We start from the raw sequence: 14,783 nt of genomic DNA, 5'->3' as shown, positions 1-14,783 counted from the left end.
TTTTTTTTTTGTGATAGAGTCTCGCTCTGTTGCCCAGGCTGGAGTGCACTTGAGCAATCTCAGCTCACTGTAACCCCTGCCTCCTAGGTTCAAGTGATGCTTCTGCCTTGGCCTCCCAAGTAGCTGGGATTACAGGTGCCTGCCATCATGCTCAGCTAATTTTTGTATTGTTGTTGTTGTTGTTGTTGTTATTGAGATGGAATCTCGCTCTATAGCCCAGGCTGAAGTGCAGTGGTGTGATCTCCACTCACTGCTACCTCCGCCTCCTGGGGTTAAGCAGTTCTCCTCCCTCAGCCTCCCGAGTAGCTGGGACTACAGGCATACACCACCACGCCCGGCTGATTTTTTTGTATTTTAGTAGAGAGGAGGTTTCACCGTGTTGCCCAGGCTGATTGTGAACTCCTGAGCTCAGGCAGTCTGCCCGCCTTGGCCTCCCAAAGTGCTGGGATTATAAGCATGAGCCACTGCACCTGGCCAATTTTTGTATTTTTAGTAGAAACGGGGTTTCACCATGTTGGCCAAGCTAGTCTTGTACTCCTGACCTCAAATGATCCACCCGCCTCGGCTTCCCAAAGTGCTGGTATTACAGGCATGAGCCACCGCGCTTGGTCCAATATTTCTTCAGAAATGTATATTGTATGGTACTATTTCTTGAAGATAGCTTGCTGAAAGAATAAGATCAGCTTTCTGAATTGCCAGATCCAGAACATCAAAAAAAAAAATACTGTGACCAAAAAAAAAAAGTCTTCTGGATCCACCCCCAGGAATCCTAGTGGGTTCCCATGGTAACAGCCTCTTTGCTTACAACTTGTCACTGTGTAACTGTCACTGGGGTTCGAAGAAAAGCCAGTATAGCAAGAACTGTGTGGCATTAACAACTCCTTAATAAAATGCTGTTGCACATTTGCAATGAGCCAGAAATAGAAAAGAAAGTTTTAAGGTTTTAATTTCTGTGTTCCGTTAATTAGAAGCTTTAAAAAGCTGCCTAATTATGGTAAGGTGCAGCAGTGGGAAGGTGGTGGGTGGCCCAGGCAGCCTTAGGAGGGAGAAAAAGTAAGCCATAGGCTCAAAATGTTAGAAACTTCAGATATTTTTTTCTTCTTTAATCCTATCCTTTTGAAAATGATGGACATGGAATGCCTTCCTTAAATTCACATAGAGATAGAAGCAGGAATTTTCCCTGCACTGTTCTGTTGTCTCTACCCACACATTGGATCCACCTTTCCTCTACTTTTCATAGTGACATCGGTTTCTGAGGTTAGCAAAGGACCTTTACAAAAGTTATGCAGAGAAACTTTCTGTCCATCGAAGGAATCCCTTCTATAGCATCCTGTGCAGGCAGCATCTGCCTCTTTCCTCAGGTGGAGGTTACTTGTTTAATGGCAAAAGCTCCTCCACTGGAGTTCAAAGGGTAGATAGTTTTATGTGGATTCCCCATTTTAAAGGTATATACTGTTTTTCTCTCATCATAAAAGAGTACTTGTAGGCTGGGCACGGTGGCTCACGCCTGTAATCCCAGCACTTCGGGAGGCCAAGGTGGGTGGATCACCTAAGGTCAGGAGTTTGACACCAGCCTGGACAACATGGTGAAACCCCGTCTCTACTAAGAATACAAAAATTAGCCGGGCCTGGTGGTGGGTACCTGTAGTCCCAGCTACTCAGTCAGCTGAGGCAGGAGCATCGCTTGAACCCGGGAGGCAGAGGTTGCAGTGAGTAGAGATTGTACCACTGCACTCCAGCCTGGGAGACAGAGTGAGACTGTCTCAAAAACAACAACAACAACAACAACAAAAAGCAGTTGTAAATCGGAAAATTCCCGAATGTTTTCAGTAGCCTGTTTATCTCCATTTAAGTTATGCTTGTCAGTCATGACAAGACAAATAATTCTTTAAAGGAATTATATCATGCCTAAACCCTAGAACTTTGAAAAGATAATGCCATATTTGGAACAAGCTAGTCCTTTAACAGGTGGGAGGGAAGAGATGATGATAAATGCTATACTGAGTTTAAAGTACTTTACAGTGTGCTTAATATGAGGAGATGATTTTGAGCTAAAGAATGTCAGAATAGGCCGGGCGTGGTGGCTCAAGCCTGTAATCCCAGCACTTTGGGGGGCCGAGACGGGTGGATCACAAGGTCAGGAGATCGAGACCATCCTGGCTAACACAGTAAAACCCCGTCTCTACTAAAAAAAAAAATACAAAAAACTAGCCGGACGAGGTAGTGGGTGCCTGTAGTCCCAGCTACTCGGGAGGCTGAGGCAGGAGAATGGCGTGAACCCGGGAGGCGGAGTTTGCAGTGAGCTGAGATCCCGGCCACTGCACTCCAGCCTGGGTGACAGAGCGAGACTCCGTCTCAAAAAAAAAAAAAGTCAGAATAGGCCTCAAAAATACTTCTAAAGCAAAATCAGAAGCCAAGTAGGCAAATTGTTTTGTGTTTTTGTAGTGCATTTTGCGAATGCTTTTGTCATTGTTTCTAGAGTGGGTATATCTACACAAAAGTGGGTTTGGGGTTCAAAAATAGTATTTTGGGTCTTATTGTTTGTTTGTTTGTTTTTTGAGATGGAGTCTCGCTCTGTTGCTCAGGCTGGAGTGTAGTGGTGCGATCTCTGCTCACTGCAACCTCTGCCTCCCGGATTCAAGCAGTTCTCCTGCCTCAGCCTCCAGAGTAGCTGGGACTACAGGCGAGTGCCACCACACCCAGCTAATGCTTTGTATTTTTAGTAGAGATAGGATTTCACCATGTTAGCCAGGATGGTCTCTATCTCCTAACCTCGTGATCCACCCACCTCGGCCTACCAAAGTGCTGGGATTACAGGTGTGACCCACCATGCCTGGTCTGTTTTTTTTTTTTTTTTTTTTTTTTGGGGGTAGAGTCTTGCTGTACCTAAGCTGGAGTGCAGTGGCGTGATCTCAGCTCCCTGCAACCTCCACCTCCCGGGTTCAAGTGATTCTCGTGCCTCAGCTTCCCGAGTAGCTAGGATTACAGGCATCTACCACTATGCCTGGGTAATTTTTGTATTTTTAGTAGAAATGGGGTTTCGCCAAGTTAGCCAGGGTGGTCTCAAACTCCTGACCTCAGGGGATCCATCCGTCTCGGCCTCCCAAAGTGTTGGGATTACAGATGTGAGCTACCATGCTGGGCTTTTTGTTTTGAGACAGGGTCTTCCTTTGTCGCCCAGGCTTGGAGTGCAGTGACCTAATTGTGGCTCACTGTAGCCTTGATCTCCTGGGCTCAAGCGATCCTCCCACCTCAGCTTCTCAAGTAGCTGGCACTACAGGCACATGCCACTATGCCTGGCTAATTTTTTCCATTTTTGTAGAGACAGAGTCCCCCTGTATTGCCCAGGCTGGTCTTAAACTCCTGGTCTCAAGCGATCTTCCTGCGTTGGCCTCCCAAAGTACTGGGATTACAGGCATGTACCCAGCCTTCTTCCTCTTAAAATCGGGTCCTCTCTCCCAGTTTTCATGTCTCACAGCCATCCTTCTGTCTGTGATACTGCTTCTTCATTCTAAACAGCTATATTCTATGAGCTGCTGCAAAAGAGAAACACCATCCTTTCTAGACTACCATGGAGTCAGTGCCACATTTATCAAACTGTCTGATCTGTGACTATGTCCTCTTTTGACTGGGCCCACGTTAAAGCATGTCCTAAATGCTATGTTTATATATGTCCTCAGTAGCAATCTTGTTTTTTAAGCCTTCATTTACAGGTTGATTCACAGTGGGAGAGAGCCATGTTCAGAATTTTTTTCTGATAGCCTGAATTTTCTTCTTGTCTTTCATGTCTTTGCTTCTGTTTATGTTCTTTGTACCTCTTCTTCGTTGAGCTTGCATCTTCTGCATAGTTGACTCTATTATATCATCTTTGGGGCTGCAGAATAAAATGTGGAAGATTTTTAAGTTAAGGTTCCCAGAATAATGTTGCCCACATTGCACATATGTCACATTTTGAGTTTACTAGTTAAGCCTCTAAATATGCACTTTATATACAATATGTGCAGTGGGATGATTTAGGTTGCCATGAGAACCTAAAAATTTGAGGCTTAAATGATTCAGTAACAGACACTTTAAAATTGTCTAAGCCGAAGGCTAATTTTTTCTTTTATATACTCTTTACAAATTGAGGCATAAGGCAATAGCTGTTCCCATATAGTACCTCTCCTGCTGACAGGATGGGTGGCTTTGTTTGCCTACCTATTATCAGTCCCCTTCATTCCAGTCTTTCATACTCTGGTGTCATGTCCCCTGCCCAAGTATTTGTCTCTGTCTCTCTTTTTTTTTTTTTTTTTTTTTGAGAGAGAGTCTTACCCTGTTGCTCAGGCTGGAGAGCAGTGGTGTGATCTTGGCTCACTGCAACCTCCACCTCCCAGATTTAAGAAATTCTTCTGCCTCCCCAGTAGCTGGGATTACAGATGCCCACCACCACACCCAGCTAATTTTTTTCTTTTTTTTTTTTTTTGAGACAGTCTCGCTCTGTCGCCCAGGCTGGAGTGCAGTGGCGCGATCTCAGCTCACTGCAAGCTCCGCCTCCTGGGTTTACGCCATTCTCCTGCCTCAGCCTCCGAGTAGCTGGGACTACAGGTGCCCACCACCTCGCCCGGCTAGTTTTGCATTTTTTAGTAGAGACGGGGTTTCACCGTGTTAGCCAGGATGGTCTCAATCTCCTGACCTCGTGATCCGCCCGTCTTGGCCTCCCAAAGTGCTGGGATTACAGGCTTGAGCCACCGCGCCTGGCCTCCCAGCTAATTTTTTAAATTTTTTTCTGAGTTGGAGTCTCGCTCTGTTGCCCAGGCTGGAGTACAGTGACAGGATCTTGGCTCACTGCAACCTCTGCTTCCTGGGTCAAGTGATTCTCCTGCCTCAGCCTCCCAAGTAGCTGGAACTACAGGCTGGGACTACAGGCGTGTGTCACCACTCCCAGCTAATTTTTGTATTTTTAGTAGAGGCAGGGTTTTGCCACCGTTGGCCAGGCTGCTCTTGAACTCCTGACCTCATGTGGTCTGCTCGCCTTGGCCTCCCAAAGTGCTGGAATTACAGGTGTGAGCCAGCATGCCTGGCCACTAATTTTTATATTTTTAGTAGAGATGGGGTTTTGCCATGTTACCCGGGCTGGTCTCGAACTTCTGACCTCGAGTGATCCACCCACCTCAGCCTCTCAAAGTGCTCGGATTACAGGCGTGAGCCACTGCGCCTTGCCTTGTCTCCTACTTTCTTTGCTCCAAGGTAGGATTAGAAGTAGAAACTGGAGCCAGGAGCTATAGTCCCAGCTACCTGGGAGGCTGAGGTGGGAGAATTACTTGAACCTGGGAGGCAGAGGTTACAGTGAGTCGAGATTGCGCCACTGCACTCCAGCCTGAGCTACAGAGCAAGACTGTCTCAAAAGAAAAAAAAAAAAGATAAAATAAACTGGGTGAGGTGGCACACATCTGTACTCAGTTCCAGATACTTGGGAGGCTGAAGTGAGAGGATCACTCCGGCCCAGGAGGTTGAGGCTGCAGTGAGCTGTGATCCTGCCACTGGACTCTAGCCTGGGTAAAAGTAAAAGTAAAAGCTGGAGGCTTTAAGTTTTTTTTTTTTTTTTTGAGGCGGGGTCTCACTGTGTTGCCCTGATCACAGTGGTGTGATCATAGCTTACTGCGGCCTTGAGCTCCTGGAATCAAAATGATCCTCCTGCCTCAGCCTCCTGAGTAGCTGGGACCACAGGCGGGTGCCATCATGCCTGGCTAATGTTTGTGGCTTTTGTTTTTTTGTGGAGATGGGGTCTCACTGTATTGCTCAGACTTGTCTCACACTCCTGGTCTCAAGTGATACCTCTGCCTCGACCTCCCAATTTTTATCTTTTGTTTTTTAAGAGGCAGGATCTTGCTGTTTTCCAGGCTGGAGTGCAGTGGCACAATCATAGCTCACTGCAGCCTAAAACTCTTGGCCTCAATGAACAGTCCTCCCATCTTGGCCTCCCAAAGTGGTTGTATTACAGGTGTGAGCCACTGTGCCTGGCCAAACTTTAACTTTTTTTTTTTTTTTTTTGAGACAAAGTCTTGCTCTGTCGCCCAGGCTGGAGTGCAGTGGCCGGATCTCAGCTCACTGCAAGCTCTGCTTCCCGAATTTATGCCATTCTCCTGCCTCAGCCTCCCGAGTAGCTGGGACTACAGGCGTCCGCCACCTCGCCTGGCTAGTTTTTTTGTATTTTTAGTAGAGACGGGGTTTCACCGTGTTAGCCAGAATGGTCTTGATCTCCTGACCTCGTGATCTGCCCGTCTCGGCCTCCCAAAGTGCTGGGATTACAGGCTTGAGCCACCGCGCCCGGCCAAACTTTAACTTTTTTAAAAAATGTGAGATGGAATAACTGTATATTGTTGTCTTGAGTCCTTAAACTGAAAATCTGGTAAAAGTTGTGAATCCACTTCCTTATGAATGCATACAGAGGTAGAGTTTTACACATAATATAAGGAAGTTTTTTGAATTCCCGAAATGTCAATGGGCCGTAGATATGTACCCCGATCTAGTCCAATCCCCTATTTCTCTCGAGGAAATAAGGGAGGAGAACTGACTTATCAAAGGCCATACTTTATGTGTTTATAGTCATTTTGATTCTGAGGTTATACTTGGAGCAATCCCTCTTCGTGTACACAAATGTGGTGTATTGCTTTATCGGGGTGGGGAATGGGGACAGAGTTTCACTCTTGTCACCCAGGCCAGAGTGCAATGGTGCAATCCTGGCTCACTGCAACCTCTGCCTCTCGGGCCTCTCGGGTTCAACCGATTCTCCCATCTCAGCCTCCCGAGTACCTGGGATTACAGGCGCACACCACCACGCCCAGCTAATTTTTGTATTTTTTGTAAAAATGTGGTTTCACCATTGTTGGCCAGGCTGGTCTTGAACTCCTGACCTCAGGTGACCCACCCACCTTGGCCTCCCAACGTGCTGGGGTTACAGGCGTGAGCCACCGCACCTGGCCTGCTTTGTGTTCTGTATTTTTACTTAGTTGTCTTCACACAAGTATTTTTAGTAGATAGGCAATTAAAGCTGTGATCTTAAGCACGAAAGAAGCATATTAATTCACAGTAAGCTACTCTTTGGGAAGTCAGAGTTGCTGTAATAGGACTGCTCAGATTCTTAAAAAAATTGAGTACATAAGCCAGTATATACAATGGAGAGGCTTAGTTTGTTTTTAAGTTTTGTAGAGACAGGGTCTCACTATGTTGCCCAGGATGTACTTGAACTCCTGGTCTCAAGTGATCCTCTCCCTTGACCTCTCAAAGTGCTGGTATTACAGGGGTGAAACAGTGCATCTGGCCCAGTTAAGAGACTATTACTTAATTTTTTTTTATTTTTTGAGGCAGGGTCTCACTTTGTCACCCAGGCTGGAGTGTGGTGGCATGATCACAGCTCCCTACAGCCTTGACCTCCTGGGCTCAAGGATTCCTCCCACTTCAGCCCCCTGAGTAGCTGGAACTATATGCACGTGCCACCATGTCCGGCTAATTTTTTTACTACTTTCTGTAGAGACAAGGTCTCCTTATGTTAAGTGTTAAGAGGCTTTTAATAACATGTTGAATACTTGCATATCTGTTTTATGGGACATGAATGTGCCTCCACTGCTGAAATCCTGCTGTGTACTCAGTAATGGATAGGAGCTAGGCAGTGCTTTTTTCTTTGGAGCTTTTTTTTTTTTTTTTTGAAATGGAGTTTTGCTCTTGTCGCCCAGGCTGGAGTGCAATGGCACAGTCTCGGCTCGCTGTAACCTGTGCCTCCTGGGTTCAAGTGATTCTCTTGCCTCAGCCTCCTGAGTAGCTGGGATTACAGGCATGTACCACCATGCCCAGCTAATTTTTGTATTTTTGGTAGAGACAGGGTTTCACCTTGTTGGCCAGGCTGGTCTCAAACTCCTGACCTCAGGTGATGTGCCCACCTCGGCATCCCAAAGTGCTAAGATTGCAGGCACGAGCCACCACTGCCCGGCCTGGAACTCCTTTTGATGACTGGTTAACTGAGCAGTGTTTTATAATCAAGGATCTCATAGTTATATCAGCATAAACATTTCTGGTTCCACCATTTTATTTCCCTGTGACAGGGTTTTGTGGGTTTTTTTTCTTAATAGTGGTTTAAAATTTATTCAACAGGCTAGGCAGAAATGTCTCAGATGGAAGAACATTTTCCTGAAAGTGTTATATGAGAAATGTTACAGTGGATGCTGAGTTATGGTCTGAATTTATTTTTATCTTTCTTTAAAATATGTTTTCTCTAAAGTAGGCAAAAACTATAATTTTGCTTCCATAAGTAGTGTGGCATTAATCTCATACTATGAAACATTTTAGGTTGAAACTACAAACTCAGAATTTCAGAAATGGAGGGACCTTAGAAATCATCTAGTTCAAATCCTGTATTCTTCACATTTAAGATATTGCAGGTACCTTTTTTTTTTTCTTTGAGACGGAGTTTTGCTCTTGTTGCCCAAGATGGAGTGCAGCGGCACAATCTTGGCTCACTGCAACCTCCGCTTCCCAGGTTCAAGCGATTCTCCAGCCTCAGCCTCCCAAGTAGCTGGGATTACAGGCACGCACCACCACACCTGGCTAATTTTGTATTTTCAGTAGAGACAGGATTTCTCCCTGTTGGTCAAGCTGGTCTCGAACTCTGGACCTCAGGTGATCTGCCCACCTTGGCCTCCCAAAGTGCTGGGATTACAGATGTGAGCCACCACTCCCAGCGCGCAGGTCCCGTTATGAGAGTTCTGGTAGGTGGGATAAGCAAGAAAGTCTAGGCCTGTCTTTCTGTTCTCAGTCTCGCTTCTCTCTTTTCTTTCTTCCTTTTTTTTTTCTTTTGTTTGTAGATAGGGACGGGTTCTCGCCACGTTGCCCAGTCTGGTCTCAAACTCCTGGGCTCAAGTAATCACCCACCTCAGCCTCCCCAAGTGCTGAGATTACATGTGAGCTACCAAGGCCGGCCTCTCTTCTCTTAATGTGTATAGCATTTATAGTTTGTACCCCACACTTTAGTGCAATAGTCATGTACTGTTTGCCTTTATTATTAATATCTCGTGTTAATCTCATCTGGGAACTAGATTGGAGGTCACTGATAGTATGATTTTCATTTGTGCTGTAGCCCCTATGATACTGAGTAAATACATAACCAGGCTGGGCTTGGTGGCTCACGCCAGTAATCCCAGCACTTTGGCAAGCCAAGGTGGGTGGATCACTTGCGCCTAGGAGTTCGAGACCCCCCCTGGGCAGCATGGTGAAACCCCATCTCTATAAGGGGGAAATAAAAGTACATAGGTGGTATGCACTAAATACTTTAGTAAGGGCTGAAGAATAGAATCATTTGAGCCAATCAGCCATGCATTTCTTATTGTTGGAAAGTTCACTCTGGTCAGCAATTAAACTTTTCACATACTTCACATTGAAGTGAATCTGAATGAATTGTTCTAAGTAAAATAATTTTTGGAACACAAATATTTGGCTTCTGGTTATATAAGCCATCGTCCTGAAACACAGATTTTAGCAATTATATTAGAGTTTATTTTAACTTGTATCAACCAGAAAATTAAAAAGAGCTCAAAACATACACAGTTGAAATGAGACCTTCATTCTGAAAGCAGCAAGGAGCTAGTGAAAGTTAACATTGTTCACACTAATGGAGAGTAACCTTTTTTTGCATGTTACATTTTAGGATTTAAATGATAATTTGAGCCTCACCATTACTGCTGATCTGGTAGGAATCTGACCTAGTAAAGGTTTTCAAATGTCTTTTCCATTTCCCATGGCTGAGGGATTCTTGGTGTCAGTGAGTGAAATTATTTGGAAGTTCCTTGACTGAAATAGAATATCTCAAACCTTACTTCAAGTACCAGCCTGTGTGTTTCTGTTTTTTGTCTGGAGCATGTGAACAGAATGCATGTGTGTGAGATAATTGGGCTTTCACTAATGGCCCCCTTTTAGCAACCATGTATGGGTAAAGCTGTTCAGTTCCCTGCTCCTCCCTCTCTGAGCACGGAGCAGAATCTGTTCTGCTGAAGCTGCTGTTCCACTTTTCAGCTTTCTATATTTGTACAGCAACAGCAGGAGCAGCCCACTAGCTAGCCCGTGTGGCCGCCCTTTGGCACCCGCACTGCCTCAGACCCGCTCAGGACTCAGCCAGGGCGCGCAGTTTGTGTTCTTACGTGCGTCCATCTGTCTGTCTGTGTGCGTTTCTGTGGAGGACTGAGGTTTTCAAGTGAAAGAGGTGACTCGTTTGTCTTTGTTGTTTTGCTGTGTTTAGGTTAGTCAATTGTAAATTGTAGATAATGTTTCAGGATGTTAGGGATGGGGCGAGGAGACAAGATTTGTATTATTTAACAAAACACCATCTTGGCTAGAGGGTACCAAACAGGGAAATGTGATGTCAGAAATGGTCTTTGGGTTCCCTTAGAAACATACCACGTTGAAGTAGTAGTGCTTTTTTTTTCTCTTTGTTTTGTTACAGGTCACAGAGAACAGTTCTTAGGGGTGGAATTGAATTTATTTCTTGGCACACAAATTTTTTGACATAAAATTTGATTATAAAAAGATGAGGCACCTCCACCCCTTTAAGAAATGATTTAGTATACATCTTGGAAGAGCGCGGTAGGGGTTAAGTGTGTTGACTTCCTTGTAATGCCTTTTGGTGTCATGTCTATTTAAGGAATAGCAGAAGACATGACATGTAGACAAATTTCAGGTTATTTTCAGAAGATACTGGGTTTGTTACTATATTTTAAAAGGATACTTTCTTGGTTTGCTGTGAGATATTCTAATTAAACTGAGATGAATTCCTTACTCCTGGTCAGTTTAAGTCTAAATTTAAGTATGTTGCTTTGTTTTACAGTTTCCTTTCACTCCCCTCCCCCATCCCCTCATGAGTCATAAGCATGCAGTGTTGGGAATAGAACTTGTCAGCTGAGTGGGGATGAAACAGTTCTCTGCACATACTGTTTGTAACTATAGTCAATGAGGAGAGGAAAGGACTTTATTTAAACACTGGAGAAACACCTTGATTGAGGCAGCTTCTTCCTGTGGCTGTGTGGTATGGATGCAGACTTCTGTGTGACTATACACAGATGTGTTCTGGCTCTGAATCACTTAGGGATCTGTTTTGCACCTTGTCCATTGTAGGTTTTGGATGCTTATTAGTTTAGGGTCTAGGACCTGGTGCTTAGCCTCTCTTGGATCCTGTATACTTACTGACTTTCTAAAATTCTTTTGAGTGTGGTGTTATATCTGCTTCATCTTCTCTTTCTTGGCTATTCTTAGTGCCCATCTCATTTTACTGTCCTAATGTTTTCCCATTTTTACTGTGAATCATTGTGCACCCTGTGTAGATAGAGCCTGTCATTGGAGATTAAAATCAGTGGCAGCTCTTTGATTTTACAGCTCAGCCTCAGTAAGTGACAGTCTGATTAGCACAACTATATTCTAGCTTTCTTTTTGTTCTTGGCCTTTTAAAAAATTTATTAACTTCCCTGGTCTCGTTTTATTACTTTATATTTTCCCACTGTGTCCGTTTTGAAAGCTTCACGAAAAAAAAAATTTTTTTTTTTTGGTTTGATGAATGAATAAATGTTTATACATAAATAAGTGCTCTCAGAACAAATGGTTTGGTAATCTGTAATGAAGATATACTGGATTCTAACAGGCCCAGTTGGAGGTGCAAGATCTGTCAGCCTATTGCTGCCAGAATTCTTGCCTATTCCCTTCCCCCTCCTGCTAGGAAATATTTTGGAATAATCTCAGGTACCCAATTTTTTTTTTTTTTAAATAAATGAAGCCTATTTTATTACTTCAAGTTTGCTTTTTTTTTTTTGGGAGATGGAGTCTTGCTCTGTCGCCCAGGCTGGAGTGCAGTGGCATGAACTTGGCTCACTGCAACCTCCACCTCCCAGGTTCAAGCGATTCTTCTGCCTCAGCCTCCCAAGTAGCTGCAACTACAGGCGCATGCCACCACGTCTGGCTAATTTTTGTATTTTAGTAGAGATGGGGGTTTCACCATGTTGGCCAGGCTGGTCTCGAACTCCTGACCCCAGGTGATCCACCTGCCTTGGCCTCCCAAAGTACTAGGATTACAGGCCTGAGCCACCGCACCTGGCGTTGTTTTTTGTTTGTTCGTTTGTTTGTTTGTTTTTTAAAAAAAGACAGTCTTGCTCTGTCACCCAGGCTGGAGTGCAATGGCACAATCTCGGCTCACTGCAACCTCTGCCTCCTGGGTTCTCCTGACTCAGCCTCCTGAGTAGTAGCTGGGAGATGCCCACCACCATGCCCAGCTAATTTTTGTATTTTTAGTAGGGATCGGGTTTCACCATGTTGGCCTGGCTGGTCTCCAACTCCTGACCTCAGGTGATCCATCTGCCTTGGCCTCCCAAAGTTCTGGGGCCTACTTCAAGTGTTAATGATAAAAAAAATTTCAGCTGGGCACGGTGGCTCACACCTGTAATCCTAGCACTTTGGGAGGCCGAGGCAGGCAGATCACCTGAGGTCGGGAGTTCAAGACCAGCCTGACCAACATGGAGAAACCCCGTCTCTACTAAAAATACAAAAAAATTAGCCAGGCTTGGTAACACATGCCAGTATTCACAGCTACTTGGGAGGCTGAGGCAGGAGAATCTCTAGAATCCGCGAGGTGGAGGTTGCAGTGAGCTAAGATCATGTCATTGTACTCCAGCCTGGGCAATAAGAGTGAAACTCCGTCTCAAAAAAAAAAAAAAAAAAAAAAAAAAAAAAAAAATTAGCATAGCCGTTACATTTTAGAAAGTGAAACTACATGCTATGTTTCTAGCTCAGTAAATAGATGAACTTGTTGTCTTTGAATAACATAACAATTGAGCCTTGTACAGTACATCTTAAGATCAGATACTTTATTTTGAAGAGATAGAATCATCATGTAACAGACTGAAATTTTTTGGGACTTATTCTCTTCCACCATAGACACCAAACTTAGTGCCCAGAATAGTAATGGTAGCAAATGTTTATTGAACATTTTCTGTGTGTCAGACACTATTCTAAATGCTTTACATATATAAATATTTTAATTCTAACAAATATCCTGCAAGGTAGATGCTATTTCTGTAACCATTTTGTGCATGAGGAAACAGAGGTATTTATGAAGTTAAACAATTTCCCCAGTTACCTGGCTAGTAAGCAGCAAAACTGGGATTAGAAAGCAGTGGTATGACTCTAGAGTCTAGGTATAGGGCACATTGTGGGTTTGTAGTTAATATTGTCTATTTTATTAGCACACTTTATTATTTGAGATTATTAAATAATGAATCAGTCTAACCCATTTTCATTTTAGAATTTCCTTATGAAAATGACTATATGATTTTGGTTTTGCAGATCACCATCAACCATACTAGTTCATTTATTGATGGTAAAGAACAGCAAGCCAAGTAACAAGTTTGTGAAACATCTCTAAAATTACGAGTTTATCTCCACTAGTACCAGATTTACTGAAGATATTGAAAGCAGAATTAATTTTAGCCTTTTTTGTGGGGGGGGGGGGGCGCGGGGGGAAGAGATTGGGCTCACTGTCACCCAGGCTGGAGTGCAGTGGCGTGATCTTGGCTCACCACAACCTCTGCTCCCAGGGTCAAGTGATCCTCCCACCTTAGCCTCCCGAGTAGCTGGGACTACAGGCACATACCACCATGCCCAGTTAATTTTTTTTTATTTTTTGGGTAGAGATAGTTTTGCCATGTTGCCTAGGCTGGTCTTGAACTCCGGAGCTCAAGTGATCTGCCCACCTCGGCTTCCCAAAGTGTTGGGGTTACAGGAGTGAGCCACAGTGCCCCGCCTGCTGCTTTACCTCATTTCTTGCACCACACATCTTCTGGAGATGCCCTTACAAGGGGAGCATGGGAAGGGAGAACCAGCAAGTTTTGCCATATCCATAAGCTTATAATCTTTGTGATAGTGACAGGAAAACAGAGAAGTCTGTTTAAAAGAAATGATAATGAGGGAATTATTAGTAGGCCATGTAATTCAGTGGAGGGTAGCAAGAAATGTATTATATCATGGACAGTGTGATGAAATAGCACAAAAGTTTGATTTAGACAGGGAAATAAGAATGAGCTGTCCTGAGAATTTTTTTTTTTTTTGAGAAGGAGTCTCGCTCTGTTGCCTAGGCTGGATGGAGTGCAGTGGTGCGATCTCGGATCACTGCAAGCTCCGCCTCCCGGGTTCACACCATTCTCCTGTCTCAGCCTCCCGAGCAGCTGGGACTACAGGCGCCCGCCACCTTGCCCAGCTAGTTTTTTGTATTTTTTAGTAGAAACAGGGTTTCACCGTGTTAGCCAGGATGGTCTCGATCTCCTGACCTCGTGATCCGCCCGCCTCGGCCTCCGAAAGTGCTGGGATTACAGGCGTGAGCCACCACGCCCGGTCTCTTCTGAGATTTTTTTAAGTCTCTCACATTTATGGTAACATTTTCCCTTAGATAGATGCTGTCCCATTTTTCTTGTTTCTAGTGCAAGTCATATTTTCTGAACAAGACCATTAACTCCTTAAGGACAGGGATTGGGCCTTTTTTTGGTACCCTCTTTAGTTCTGGGTATATTAGTAGATGTTTTCTAAAAATGTAGTTGCTTTTTTGATTGATAGATCTCCTCGCTTTTTTTTAAAAGAGCTTGTTTTATAAAATGAAATCAAAGCACTGACAAGTTAAATTTTGTGGAACAGTTAAGATTTTTTAGGAGTGATTTGAAGGATGTGACAGATGATTTAAGTGGGTATTTAAATGTGAGAAGCACTCTTTTTTTTTTTTTTTTTTT

General features: G+C 44.1%; 1 protein-coding gene across 17 annotated transcripts in view; it reads left to right on the top strand.

The window, feature by feature from the left end:
- Positions 1–14,783, top strand: part of CELF1 (CUGBP Elav-like family member 1) — a 110,894-nt gene that overhangs the window by 33,376 nt on the left and 62,735 nt on the right. The window contains exon 1 of one of the 17 annotated variants that reach the window (XM_017865756.1): positions 10,033–10,228. The exons of 15 other annotated variants lie outside the window; for them this stretch is intronic. The gene's annotated coding sequence lies outside the window, so the exon portion shown is untranslated. Of the gene's footprint in view, positions 1–10,032; positions 10,229–14,783 lie in introns of those variants that run through there. One more of the 17 variants, XM_017865750.1, reaches the window with a different exon arrangement.

The sequence above is a fragment of the Rhinopithecus bieti genome, unplaced genomic scaffold (assembly GCF_001698545.2).
Source record: "Rhinopithecus bieti isolate Rb0 unplaced genomic scaffold, ASM169854v2 scaffold_81727, whole genome shotgun sequence".
NCBI lineage: Eukaryota > Metazoa > Chordata > Mammalia > Primates > Cercopithecidae > Rhinopithecus > Rhinopithecus bieti.
Note: the sequence above shows the minus strand (reverse complement) of the source record. Positions and strands in the feature narration are given on the sequence as shown.